General features: G+C 39.0%; 1 protein-coding gene across 11 annotated transcripts in view; it reads left to right on the top strand.

The window, feature by feature from the left end:
- The window catches only part of LOC141397476 (uncharacterized), a 655,384-nt gene that overhangs the window by 227,067 nt on the left and 413,015 nt on the right, over positions 1-15,302 (top strand). For all 11 annotated transcript variants that reach the window (XM_073973773.1, XM_073973783.1, XM_073973777.1 and 8 more), the window contains one exon: positions 5,697-5,759. The gene's annotated coding sequence lies outside the window, so the exon portion shown is untranslated. The remainder of the gene's footprint in view (positions 1-5,696; positions 5,760-15,302) is intronic.

Genomic DNA, 15,302 nt, shown 5'->3' with positions numbered 1-15,302 from the left:
TATTTTAAAATGTTGGAAACTACTAGAATCACTTAATTTTGCAATATTCTCATCGAATCGACAAAAATATTCCCTTCTTGCACATAAATATGGAAATAAAAAATTCTAAAATTGGGGAAAGGGAAAAAATCCGCACGGATTTTTTATTCATGATTACCCTGTGTTTCTTTTTGCATTTTCGGTTAGACAAGGCAATAAATGTAAAAATCGATCAGTAAAAAAAGCAACAGTCCCACGACGACCGGTTTTATGTACCGAATTGACCCGATGAAACACAATCTCGGCCAGGGGCGCCACCTCAGCAAATGCATTTTCGCGTTCGTTATTATTTGTATACCCTCCACCATAGTATAGAGGGTATATTAAGTTTGTTTTTCCATTTGTAACGCATTGAAGTAATAACGGTACCTAATCTAGCGTCCACAATATAGCTCAATTATTGTGGACGCTAGATTAGGTATATATACGGTATATTTTTGCACCAGAGTGTCTTTTTGCTATAGGCAGGTCAAGTTCGAAGAACTTTGACATTTAAGGCTCCCAATGGTCAAGAAATTTCTCCACTGCAAAATGTCAAGATAGGTCCACGTTTTGGTATAGCCCCCATATGACGATACCTCCCAATTTAAGTTATTTTGAGGAGTTTAGCTACATTTTCCGCCCAAATCGGCTCCAATTTGCCACTTAGAGTTCCAAGAAGTCAAAAAACGTCTGCACCGAAAATAGTGGAGATAGGTCCACGTTTTGGTATATGCCCCATATAACAGTACCTCCCGATTTAAAGTATTTTGAGGTTTTAGCTATATTTTTGTAAGAATTTGCTGAATTTTATTTGAGGTTCTCAATGACCAAAAAACATCTCCACTAAAAATTTGCCAAGATATGTCTACGTTTTGGTATAGGCCCCATACAACGGTACCTCCCGATTTAAAGTATTTTGAGGATTTTAGTTAATTTTTTTTGACCGAACTAGCTGTAATTTCACATTTGAGGTTCTCAGTGGTCTCGAAACTTCTCCACCACAAATCTTCAACGTAGGTCCACGGTACCCCCCGATTTTCGGTATTTTGAGGATTTTAGCTATAATTTTTAACCGAACTAGCTGTAATTTGACACTTGAGGTTCTCAGTAGTCACGAAACTTCTTCACTAAAAATCATCAACATAGAACCATGTTTTGGTATAGCCTCCATATAACGGTACCTTCCGATTTTCGGTATTTTTAGGATTTTCGGTATTTTGAAGATTTTAGCTAAAATTTTTAAGCGAAATATCTGTAATTTGACATTTGAGGTTCTCATGGTGACGGAACTTTGTTTTACTAAAAATCGTCAACATAGATCCAAGTTTTGGTATAGTCCCATATAACCTTACCTCCCGATTTTCGTTATTTTGCGGGTCTTAGTTAATTTTTTTTACGGAATGTGCCATTTGAGGTTCGCTGCAGTTACAAAACTTTTTTATCAAAAATTATCAATGGTACCTGCCGATTTGCGGCAGGTTCTCACAAAACTTATTCACCAAAAATCGTCAACATAGGTCCACATTTTATATAACATTTTTATATAAGGGTACCTCCCTATTTTCGGTAGTTTCAAGGTCTTAACTACATTGTTTGACGGAATTTATATAATAATTTAGGCATTTGGAGTATCCATGGTCGCAAAATTTTGCACCTATGTCCCGGAATGTCTGCTCCGGATTCTCCGGATAAAGAGTAACACCGGACAATGGTTTTCCGTTTTGTCACCTGCTCATCCACCATAGGTCGGTGTCGGTCAGATGCAACGAATGCCGAGAATGGATACATATCAGGAATTATTCAGGCCTGACCTTCCTGAGGGGGTAGAGCGATAGGGATTATGTTGCTCCGTGCTGTCCCAACTTGTTTCTCCATGTGTATTCGTCGTCATCTTGAGAAGTTGTTTGAGAAGTGGCGGTGTGGACTTGCAATCCTATTGCACCAGTCTATCCATTACAGACCTATCTCGTATGAGCTCCACTCAAGTGTGCCATTCTCTTAGTGAGCCATTCTGCTAAATGTGTATATCTCGCTGAATAATAGTAGTGTCCCGCGTTTTGCCTGCCATCAGGCCACTAGTGGAAGGTGATAACCGTCTGGTCCTAGGATATTTCAATGCACATCATGAGTTATGACATTTAACCCTAGGAAATGGCCAAAGACACATTGCGTTGGCGGAGCAAATACATAGCTCCCCATTTTCATTAATAATTGAAGACGTTCCTACAATGATAGAAGTAAATTGCCACAGCTCGCCAGGTATCACCATTGTGGCAACCGCTCTGACGGATGAAATGTCCCGGCAACCCTTTATTTCCTTTGACTCAGACCATCTTCCGATCATCGTCTGCGTTAACAGCCCAAACGACTTCACAAGCTCTGATATCCGAACTTTTTTGAACCATGGGAAAGCGAAAGGATAGGGGTTCAGAGAATTTAGAGAGATGCCCATTCAGTTAGATCCTCGGATAGGGCGATTTTCCGGGACATCATTACTTGGTTAAGTCGCTCGCCACATATCTGCTGGTCGAATACCCGAAATTATAAAAAATTTCCTGGCAGAGGCGACAGGACAAGCAATTGAGTGTGACGAGCTTCGTGGTTCGAATCCTGAAGTACCCAGGATTAGAGAACATACTCTTGAAATCAACAAAGTACTAGGCGAGTATAAGCGAAAATAATGGTAAGACCACCTGAAGCAATCCAAAATTGGAACATTGTAATGTAAATTGTGGGCAGCGGTAAACTGTGGGCGAAGTGCTGCGACCACTGGGAACCTCAAATATCAAATTACAGGTAGTTCGGTCAAAAGAACTAACTTGACTTGAACTAATTTGATATTTGTAGCTAAAATCCCCAAAATACTGAAAAATCGGAAGGTACCTTATATGGGCGCTACACCAAAACATGGACATGCGTTGACAATTTTCGGTAGAGGAGTGTTGTGTTCGCTAGGAACCTTAAATGACCAATTACAGTTCGGTTAAAAATTGTGGCTAAAATTCTCAAAAAATAGGGAGGTACCGCTACAAGGGAACTATACCAAAAAGTGAATCTCTATTGACAATTTTTGGGGAAACGTGTTGTGATTGGAAACCTCAAATGGAAAATTACAGCTAGCTCTGTTAAAAATCCTCAAAACACCGAAAATCTGGAGTTACCGTTATATGAGAGCTATTATAAATCATAGACCTCTATCCACAATTTTTGGTGAAAAAGTTTCGGGACCACTGAGAACTTTAAATCTCATATTACAGCTAGTTCGGTCAAGAAATTTAGCTCAAAATACCTTAAATCGGGTGGTACCGTTATATCGGGGCTGTACCACTGGGAACCTCAAATATCAAATTACAGGTAGTTCGGTCAAAAGAACTAACTTGACTTGAACTAATTTGATATTTGTAGCTAAAATCCCCAAAATACTGAAAAATCGGAAGGTACCTTATATGGGCGCTACACCAAAACATGGACATGCGTTGACAATTTTCGGTAGAGGAGTGTTGTGTTCGCTAGGAACCTTAAATGACCAATTACAGTTCGGTTTAAAATTGTGGCTAAAATTCTCAAAAAATCGGGAGGTACCGCTACAAGGAAACTATACCAAACCGTGAATCTCTATTGACAATTTTTGGGGGAAACGTGTTGTGATTGGAAACCTCAAATGGAAAATTACAGCTAGCTCTGTTAAAAATCCTCAAAACACCGAAAATCTGGAGTTACCGTTATATGAGAGCTATTATAAATCATAGACCTATATCCACAATTTTTGGTGAAAAAGTTTCGGGACCACTGAGAACTTTAAATCTCATATTGCAGCTAGTTCGGTCAAGAAATTTAGCTCAAATCGGGTGGTACCGTTATATCGGGGCTGTACCAAAAGATGGGTCTATCTTAATAATTTTTTGTGGCGTAGTTTTTTGATCATTCGAAACCTCAAATGTCAAATTTCAGTTAATTCGGTAAGAAAATGTAGCCAAAGGGAGGTACCGTTATATGGGCGCTATACCAAAAAGTGGAGCTATCTCCACCATTTTTGGTGCACAAGTTTTTGGACCTCTTGGAACCCCAAGTGCCAAATTGATAATTTTTAGTTGAGAAATTTCTTGGCGTTTGGAACATCAAATGTCAAATTTTAGCTAGTTCGGCCAAAAAATTTAGCTAAAATCCTCAAAATACCTTAAATCGGGTTGTACTGTTATATAGCGGCTATACCATTTTCGAACCATCTTGCATACGGAAAAAACACTTAGGTGCACACATTTTAGCGTTTTATCTCAAATATTGCGGACGCTGGGGTGATTTCTCAGCCGAGGAGGTACCACCACAATTAATGATGAGAGATTTGCAGACGTCATCCGAAACTCGAAATCATCCTAAGCGTCGGGCTGACATGAAAACAAAATGTTAATGCTCAAGTAACTGGAGAACCTGGAGTTGAGTATTCAACAGGCATCTTAATCTGTCACTAGCCACATATATAGTACCAGACGCCTTGAAAATTTTCAGTGTGGTCCCGCTTCTGAGGAATTTATCTACATTTGTAACCGAAAAATCTGTAATTTAACATTTGAGGTTCCTTGCAGTCAACAAAGCTTCTCCACCAAAAATTAAGGACATAGGTCCATGTTTTGGACCATAGAACGGTACCTCCCGACTTTAGGTATTTTGATGCTTTTAGATACTTTTTTACCGAACTATGTGTAATTTGACATTAGAGGTTGCCAGTAGTAAAATAACCGGTTCCACTGAAACTTATCATCATAGGTCCAAGCTTTAGTAGAGCCCCCATATAACGTTTCCTCCCGATTTTAAGTATTTTAAGGATTTTAACTACATTTTTTTCACCGAAATAACGGTAATTTGACATTTGAAGTTCCTAGTGGTCAACCGGTAAAACCTCCATGTAAAGCCCGATTGAAGAAATTTTTAAATGCATTTTTCGAACTATTTTTAGGCATTAGGGGTTGATTTTCCACAAAAAATTGGAAAACACATATTCCATTTTAGTTTGGAATGTTTCACGTTGGAGGGTATACAAAGTTCAGCCCGGCAGAACTTAACACCATTTTCACATGCTTCATTTAAAAATTCATTAACTAAAGTTCTGTGTTAAATTGACATAACCTAAGTCCTATCAACGGTATTCTGAAGTCTAAAATAAGCTATCATTCGATCATCCAGCCAGTATTGTTATACACTTCCTCCATTTATTCATTCAAAAATCAGTGGAATTTTAAAATGATTTAAAATATTAATGTAAATTAATAAACGTCGATCATGAAAAATTTAATGCGTAGTGCTTCGAACTTATTATATAATCACATCACTCCAACACAAACAAAATATGCATTTTTAGTCCTACGTGATTGTGGTATATGAAATATAGTAATATTGTGGTCAAGCGAAAAATAAACAATCGTTCGTAGAAAGTTAAACAAAACAAAAATTATTATTTCGATTTGCCGCATTGTATAAAGGTAAATTATAGTTTTTATTGAATACATTTCTTTTTTGGCAAAAGTTTTCTAATTTTGTATATTGAATCGTAATTTATGCCAGTAGTAATTTGTTTATGAAAACCACATTTTTGTGTTTTATTTCTAAATAAATATTTTGTTAGTGGTTAAATTTATGACTAATGTTTGGTTTTGTTTACTTTTTATGTATATTTGCAGTTATTCACCAAAGGACATCTGTATGTGAAATTTATTCGACATTTCGAGGGAGAGACAGACTTGGTAAGTAGGTTTCAGTTTTAATTGTAATGATGTTTGTTTTTTTTTAATGTTACAAACTATGAGAATTTTAAATGGGAAAATGTTTCCAGCGGTTTTATTAAATATGCAGATAATATTGGCTAAAGTCGGCTTTAGTTGTTATTCATTATTTTTATACCCTCCACCATTGCATGGAGGGTATATTAAGTTTGTTTTTCTGTTTGTAACACATCGAACTAATAATTTGCGACCATATAAAATATATATATTTCTGATCAGGATAAAATTATAAGACGATCTAGCCATGCCCGTCTGTCCGTCTGTTGCAATCTCTCTAGCGTTAGCAATAATTGTGCTAGAGCGCTATATTTTTGCACCCGAGTGTCTTTTTTCTATAGGCAGTTCAAGTTCGAAGATGGGCTATACCGGACCACTTTTGTGGTGTAGCCACATATAACGGTACCTCCCGATTTTCGGTATTTTGAGGATTGTAGCTACATTTTTTGACCGAACTACCTGCAATTTCACTTTTGGGGTTCCCAGTGGTGACAAAATATCTACACTAAAAACGGTCAACATAGGTTCATGTTTTGGTATAGCCCCCATATAACGGTACCTCCCGATTTTTGATATTTTTAGGATTTTAGCTAAAATTTTTCGCCGAACTACCTGTAATTTGACAGTTGAGATTCCTAGTGATCACAAGACATCTCCACTAAATACTATAAACATAGGTCTATGTTTTGGTATAGCCCCCCATATAACGGTACCTCCCGATTTTCGGTATTGTGAAGATTTTAGCTACAATTTTCGACCGAACTGTTTGTAAATCGACATTTGAGGTTCCCAGTGTTCACACAACATCTCCACCAAAAACTGTCAACTGTCCCGATTTTCGGTAGTTTGAGGATTTTAGCTACAATGTTTAACCGAACTACCTGGAACTTAACATTTGAGGTTCCCAGTTGTCACAAAATATATCCTCAAAAAACTTTAAACATAGGTCCACGTTTTGAAACAGCCGAACTATGTGCAATTCGAAAAACTGTCAACAAAGGTCCATGTTTTGGGAGAGGCCCGGAATTTTGGTTTTTTGGATTTTAGGTATAATTTTTGACCCAAGTATCTGCAATTCGAAATTTGAGGTTCCCAGTGGTCACAAAACTTCTCCACCAAAACCATAGGTCCACACTTTGATATAGCCCCATATAAGGTTCCCGACCGATTGAATACATTTTTATGCTTTTTATACCCTCCACCATAATATGGAGGGTATAATTAAATTTGTCATTCCGTTTGTAACACATCGAAATATTCACCGGAGACCCTATAAAGTATGAATATTCTTGATCAGGGTAAAATTCTAAGTCGATATAACCATGTCCGTCTGTCCGTCCGTCTGTTGAAATCAAGATACAGCTCACAACTTTTAAGATAGAGCTTTGTAATTTGGTATAGAAGTTTCTATTACTCTTAAGATGTTTGGTATTGCAAATGGGCTATATCGGTCCACGTTTTGATATAGCCCCCATAGAACAATACCCCCCGAATATAGCCCCCAATAGAAACGTACCTCTCGATTTTCCGTTTCTTGAAGGTTGTAACCACAATAATCCACCGAAATGGCTGAAATTGGATATTAAGTCTTCGTTGGGGGTATTCAACTTTCCCCTCTAAATTTGTCGGTTTATTGCCCCATAGAACGGTACATCCAAATTTTCGATATTTTGAATGTTATGTCCTCAATATTGCAACGAAAAGGCTGAAATTTGTTATTAAGTCTTCGTTGGGGTACAAAACTTTCCACTTGAAATTGTTAGGTATATGTCCACGCCTTTATATTGTCCTTATAGAACGGTACGTCCTGATTATCGGTATGGCTGAAATTTGCTATTTAGTCTACGTTGGAGGTAAAAACCTTTCCGACTGAAATTCGTCGGTATAGCCCAACGTTCTATATAGGCTCCATAGAACGGTATCTTACGATTTTCGTAATTCTGAGGGTTGTAACGTAAATATCCCACCGAAATAACTGAAATTTGTTATATAATCGTCCATGGGGTTATAAAATATTCAAGAAGAAAATTATCAGTAAAGATCCACGTCTTCCTATATTCCCCATAGAAGCGTGTACGTCTTGATTTTCGGTATTTTGAAAGTTTTGCCAACATAACCATACCGAAATATCGTAAGTTTAGTATTTAATCTTCTTTGAGTCTAAAAACTTTCCGCCAGAAATTTGTCGGTATAGATCGAAGTTTTGATATAGCCCCCATAGAACGGTACCTCTCGAATTTCGGTATTTTGAAATTGCTGAAATTTGGTATTAAGTCTTCTTCATAAAATAGAGGAAACTAATTGTTCCATTTTAATTCAATACAATTCATGGTGGAGGGTATAACAAGTTCGGCCCGGCCGAACTTAACGCCATTCTTATTATATGGCCTAGCCAACGCAATCGCTGCATCTCGATACGTTTAACTGTACTTGTATAGCAGATACAGCTCGTGGTTCATACGACGTCGATATTCACCGTCAACGCAGATTGGTTCGTGGATCTTTGGAAGAATTTTTCTCTTATCTACTTGCGCAAGTACCCAGGGTTCGGAACCATACATCAGCACGGGTAGTATCAAGGTTTTGTAAAGCGTTATTTTTGTTTGACGAGTTGTGGCTTTGTTTTTGATGTGCTTACTTAAGCCAAAGTAGCTTCTGTTGGTCAATACAATTCTTCTTTTTATTTCACAACTGATGTCGTTTGTTGCGTTTACGGCGGTGCCGAGGTATACGAAGTCTTTTACTACCTCAAAATTATAGGAACCAACTTCCACAGTCGGTCCGAGCTCAATGGATTGCGCGTCGACACCATCAACTTGGTCTTCTCACCGTTTATCGCCAGACCCACTTTAGCAGATTCTCCTTCGACCTTCATAAAGGTATCAGTTACTTCTTTTACTGATCGGCCCATGATGTCTATATCATCAGCATATGCAAGTAACATGTGACTATTGGTCTAGAATCTACACTGTAGATTGTGCCACTTGTTTTGACGTTTGCCTCTCGTATAAACTTTTCCAGCAGGATGTTGAAGAGATCACACGAAAGGCTGTCTCCTTGCCTGAAACCTTTTTTTGGTACAAAACTCTTCGGAGAGGTTCTTTCTTGTTTTAACTGAAGATCTTGTGTCAGTTAGAGTCATTTTACAAAGCCGAATGAGCTTTGCGGGAATACCAAATTCAGACATGGCTTGTAATACCTTTGAACGTAGCGGGCTGTTGAAAGCTGCTTTATAATCGACAAAAAGGTGGTAAGTGTCGATCTGCATCTATTGGGTCTTCTCTAGGATTTGCCGCAGGGTAAATATCTGGGCAATGGTGAACTTGCCAGGTCTAAAGCCGCATTGGTATGGTCCAATTATTTCGTTGACCATGTGCTTTAGTCGTTCGCACAATATCCCTGACACTATCTTGTAGGCGATAGCGAGAAGACTTATGCCCCTACAGTTGAAGCATAAAGTCTTATATCCTTTCTTATGGACGGGACACAGGATGCTCAGGTTCCAATCGTCGGGTACGGGTTCTTCCTGCCAGATGGAGCTAACTAGCTGACGCATACACCTTATCAGCGTGTCGCCTCCGGTTTTAAGCAGCTCGGCTGGTAGGCCATCAGCTCCTGCTGTCTTATTATTCTTCAGCTGGTGTACTGCTGTCTTTACCTCATCTTGGCCGGGTGGTATACATTCAATACCATCTTCTGGGATTGGATCTGTGGTATCTTCGTCGACTTCGATACTATTGGATACCAACAGTTTGGAATAATGCTCTTTCCATATCCTTAGAACACTATCTGTATCAGTTACCAGATTACCTTGCTGGTCTCTACAGGAGGATGAGCCAGTTCCAAAGCCATCAGTTTGATGTTTCACTCTTTGGTAGAATTTTCGGACTTCATTCTGTCTCCTGTACATCTCGATTTGTTCGCAATCCCGCTTTTCCATCTCTCTCCTTTTCCTTCGGAAAAGACGTTTCTCCTCTCTCCTTTTCTCCCAATACCTCTCTCGTGCGCTACTGATTGTAAAGTAGCCCTATATGCCGCATTTTTTTCTTCGGTAGCAGCACGACACTCCTGGTCATACCACGGATTCCTTGGTGGAGGTCTCTGGTATCCAAGAACTGATTTTGCGGCTGTTTGCATGCAGTGGGCAATGTTTTGCCATTGTCCTGATATGTTATCGGGGCGAGGAGTGCTTTGATTAAGCAGTTGGGCCAGTTGAGTGGAATATGCTGTGGCTATCTGTTGTGATTGCAGCTTACCGATGTCCAACTTCCGTGTTGTGTCTGTTCGCACTTTGTTTGCTACGTTTAATCTGGTACGTACCTTTGCTGCAACAAGGTAGTGGTCCGAGTCTATGTTTGCACCTCGGAACGATCGTATATCCAACACGCTTGACGTATGTCTTCCATCTATCACAACGTGATAAATTTGATTTCTTGTTATTTCATCTGGCGACATCCACGTGCCATTGCGAGATGCTTAAATCTGGTACTGCTAACTACCATGTTTCTTGCAGCTGCAAAGTCTACTCGTATCAGCCTCATACCATTGTCAGATGTTTCACTGTGGAGACTGAATTTACCGACTGTTGGACCAAAGATATTCTCCTTTCCAATTTTGGCATTAAAATCGCCTAGTATAATTTTAATGTCATGGGCATAAGTTTCTTCTAAGCGCTCGTAAAATATATCTTTGGTCTGTTCATCCTTGTCTTCAGTGGGAGCATAAGCGCAAATAAAGCTGATGTTGAAGAATTTTGCTTTTAATCGAATTGCAGCGAGTCTTTCATTCACTGGGGTGAAGCTGGAGACCAGATGTTTTCACCCCCGACCAACTACAAATCCGCAACCAAACTCATGCTTTGTGTCATGGCAGCTATAACACAGTGCGTCACCTTTAGGTGTTGTTGTGACGCCTTTCCCAATCCATCGTATTTCCTGTATGGCGTGTTTGCACTTTTCAAGTACATCTGCCAGTGCGCAAACTGCACCTTCTCCATAAAGAGTGCGAACATTCCAGGTGCAGATTCGCAGATCATGGTCCTTAAAACGTTTTCGGGTTTCTTCAACTTTAGAGGGGTTTGTTTTTCTTTTCTTGCGTTTTTTTCATAGTAGGCTGATTTTTTTTCTAGGGGAGGATTACTAACCCGACGCCCAAACCCAAGTTTTTAACGTTCTTATGGGTGAACGCGCAGCACATTTAACGGGTGTTAAAGGCAGTTCCCCAGGTTACACCACGGGGAGGTTAGTGTACACTTGAGATGAAAGAGGGACCGAGATAAATCCTGGGCTTTGCCATATTAAAGCCGGTCGGGACTGTTGCTTGGTATCTTTCATCCCCTGCGTCACCCGATTAGTGTTCCCAGTGGTCAAAAATTTCTCCACCTAAAATTGTGGATATAGGATTTAGCATTTAATTTTTCATCAGCTATAACCGCCAGTTAGACATATTCTTCATGCCCATAAACTTCGTCCTAAGAATAGATTTATTTTTGAATTACCTCTTAAATTGTTGGTGCTTTCTAATAGCATGTACTGACTTTATCTAGGGTTTCCAGCGGAGTCGTGGTCTTTCGCATACTGATTACGTTCCCTATATTCGTGTGCCTCTCTAGCGGCAGCATTATTATTCATTTTCTTTAAGTGTATTCCATAAAAGTGGCTATTATTTAAAATTCATTGTTGGCTTTTTTATGGAACATCGATTTAAAGAAATCATTTAATATTAGGTTTTCGTTTCCATAGAATTACATACATATACCGCAAATGGTTGTGTAAAAAAGCGACACAGAACACAAATGCAAACTACTTGTCTATTTATGCAGCATTTGAAAGTAGGTTCCTAGACTGCGTGGTAACATTGTGCATTCATTGCCGCCTACCCGCATGGTGACTTGTTGGGTGGATAATTGGTGAGAGATATACGATAAAGTGACGATAAAAAGGAAATGAATGGTGACATAAATGTTTAAATGTTGACAGCTTCTAAAGTCATTCATATAGGGGGCCAAGAGTGTATGGGTGTATGTACCTCAAAGCTTTCATATATTTTATGCTTTGTCGCATTCCTATATAAAGCAATGTTCGCATAAATCGGTATGTGTATGTGTATTTTACAACAATGTGTGTGAACGTTTAACGTATTGTAATTTGTGCTTTTTGTTCGTTCGGTGAACTTAAATGTCACAAGAAAATAGCTTGCTTTTTTTCTACATGTCACCCATAAAGTTGATTGTGTTGATATAATCTGGATGTGTGTGTATGTATGTGCTCTTATGGGAGTGTGTTTGTGTGTATTACTATTAAACACCATTAGCCTCATTTGTTCACTACCTCATTTCCATGCTGCAGGAATAGATAGGCGATATTCATAGACTGTTTCCAGCTTTACATTCAAATGAACTGTGCTGTCTCGGTACAGTGTGATTGTGTTCCTATGTCGTGTTATTCCTATTCGTGGCAATTGATTTTTATATTGTCTTGTTGCAACAACTATATAACTGTGTAACTGGTACTTAAATTCTGTTCTCCTGCCGCACTCATTTACTGTCAACTGTCTAACGTTCAAGAGTGTTTTATTTTTTCATGTCAGTCCTGAGTGTCAACAAACTGCAGACAATTACTTGTCACTTTTAAGAGGTACTTAGAAATAGTAAACACTCAGGAAAGTATGGACGTATTTTATTGATTTTGGTGAGGGATAATGCATATTAAATTTCGCCCTATAAATGCAAATAATATTATTGGAATATTAAAGAAAAATTTAATAAAATAAGTGCAAATTACTTTAATCCATTCTAAGCAATTCCTTTTAAGATTCAAAGTGGAGGTAAAAGAACTATCTACCACTACAAGTCGAGAAGCTGTAGGTATAACAAATTGCCGAAACTAGATCCCTTCAATTTAACAACTTGCTGGAAAATGACACTCCTAGTCCCAATAATGTGGAATGGTAAATATAGTCCAAAATCCCTTTAGGTCACCACAAAAGCCATACTTGTGTTCCAAGATAAAAACTAAACATCCTTGGTATTATCAAAAGTGTCGTAAGCCTTTTGAATAGAAGAATAAGGAATACAATATGGTCTTTGAATTAGAAGTAAGGGAGAACAAGTTCAAAAGTTTCAGTCGGCTTTGCCGACAGAGATATACCCTCAGCCTGTGTGAATTTAAACTTTCATCTACTGACAATATCGAATCCAATACCGACTACACAGCCAATTTCCCCCCAACCCCCACCCCAATTATTATGCATTTGTGGTCTTTTTTAGACGTATGAAGTCTCCGACAAAAATAAATCTTTGGTTAAAGCTCAAAAGTGTTGCGGAAGAGGTACCTGCAGGAATGGATCAACGTAGCCCATTTTGGAAGTGGATCTTACTTTGGGATTGGTACAAATTTTCAAAGGATCTATAAACAGATCCTAAACTGCACTTAAACAAACATTTCGAAATTTTAGGGGGTGCGTGTGTTGGACGCACCTGAAGCAGTGGTCCGATAGAGTCCATATTGGAACATCATCTATATCTCTTAGAGATATTTCAATGTGTAAAGTATGGACCAATTTGGTTACTGTCTTCGTGAGTTATCGTGCGCACAATTTAGCGAAAATTTTTTAACTTTTGTGGTGGAGGTACCTGAAGGAATCGACCGATATGACCCATCTTGGAACTTAAACTAAGTTTGGACAAATATTACGAATGCCAAATTATGGACCTAAGGCCAATAATTGGATCATACCAATGTGGCTTTAGACCTGGCAAGTCCACCATTGACCAGATATTTACCCTGCGGCAAATCCTAGAGAAGACCCAAGAGATGCAGATCGACACATTTCACCTTTTTGTCGATTATAAAGCAGCATTCGACAGTCCCCTCCGATCAAAGGTATTCCACGCAATGTAAAGGAAGTAACTGATACCTTTAGGAAGGTAGAAGCAGAATCTGCGAAAGTGGGTCTGGCGGTAAACGGCGAAAAGACCAAATTGATGGTCTCGACGCGCAAAGCGTCCATAGAGCTCGGACCAACTGTGGAAGTTGGTACCTACAATTTTGAGGTAGTTAAAGACTTCGTCTACCTCGGCACTGCCATAAACACAACAAACAACATCAGTTGTGAAATAAGAAGAAGAATTGTATTGGCCAACAGATGCTACTATGGTCTAAGTAAGCAATTTAAAAACAAAGCCACATATCGTCAAACAAAAATAACAATATACAAAACGCTGATACTACCCGTGCTAATGTATGGCTCCGAAGCATGGGTACTTGCGCAAGCAGATAAGGCAGTGCTTGGTGTGTTTGAGAGGAAAATTCTTCGAAAGATCTACGGGCCGATTTGCGTTGACGGTGAATATCGACGTCGTATGAACCACGAGCTATATAAGCTATACAAAGACATGAATATAGTTAAACGTATCGAGATGCAACGATTGCGTTGGCTAGGCCATATCATGAGAATGAGCGATGATGAACCCGCTAAAAAGGCGTATGAATACATGCCACATGGCGGTGCACGCAGAATCGGCAGGCCTAAGCTTCGATGGAGCATACAAGTGGATGAAGAAATGGAAAGGCGCGGTATTCCAAAAAGTCAAGCGAAAAACAGAGAGGAATGGAGATCTTTTCTTAGTTCGGTCTATGGAACAAATGTTCTGTAATGGGCCAACTAAGTACGTAAGTAAATTATGGACCGGATCGATTGATCCGTTCGAGAGTTATCGTGCGCTCCACCCACTACACATGGTGCCATGGAGTATTTTACAGGTTTCGGGCTAGGGATACGCAGTGAAATGCCATAATCCGATTTTCTACTATTCGGTTTTCGTGAAAAAAATTAAAAATCGATTTTCAAATAACAGTTAGTTCGGCCAAAAAAGGGTAGCTGCAACCCTCAAGTTGCGTGACTGCAGGGAACCTTAAATGTCAAATTACGGGTGGTTCAGTAAAAAATGTGGCTAAAACCTTCAACATACCGAAAATCTGGAGGTACCATCATGTGGGGTTGTACCGAATTTAAGGCCGATATAGCCCATCTTCGAACCTGACCTTCCTATGAAAAAAATACACTCGGGTGCAAAAATATTACGTTATAGCTCAATTACTGTGGACAACAGAGGGATATCTAGACCGTCTCAGAATTTTATCTTGATCAAGAATATATATACTTTTTAGGATCGTAATCAATGCGTTAGAAACTGAAAAACGAACTTAATATATACTCCATCCTATGGCGGAGGTTATAAACAATTGATTTTTTTTTTCTTCAAAACTTTTTATTATAATTAGCATTGTGGTATACCACTGTGGTATACCAATCTTCATATCTGGGCGAGACAAAGCGATTTTGAGATGTGTGTACGTCCGTCCGTCCGCCTGTCCATTATAAATTGTAATTAAAGTTCAGGCCGCAATTTTGGACCGATCGTCACGAAATTTTGTATGGAGGTCGGGTTCACACCAGAATAGATCCCTATTTTTATTGGAGATGATCGTGAAATATTTAGCGGGT

The sequence above is a fragment of the Musca autumnalis genome, unplaced genomic scaffold (assembly GCF_047663935.1).
Source record: "Musca autumnalis isolate F117 unplaced genomic scaffold, ASM4766393v1 scaffold_3, whole genome shotgun sequence".
NCBI classification, from domain to species: domain Eukaryota; kingdom Metazoa; phylum Arthropoda; class Insecta; order Diptera; family Muscidae; genus Musca; species Musca autumnalis.
The sequence above is the reverse complement of the archived record's forward strand: the minus strand, read 5'-3'. Positions and strand labels throughout refer to the sequence as shown.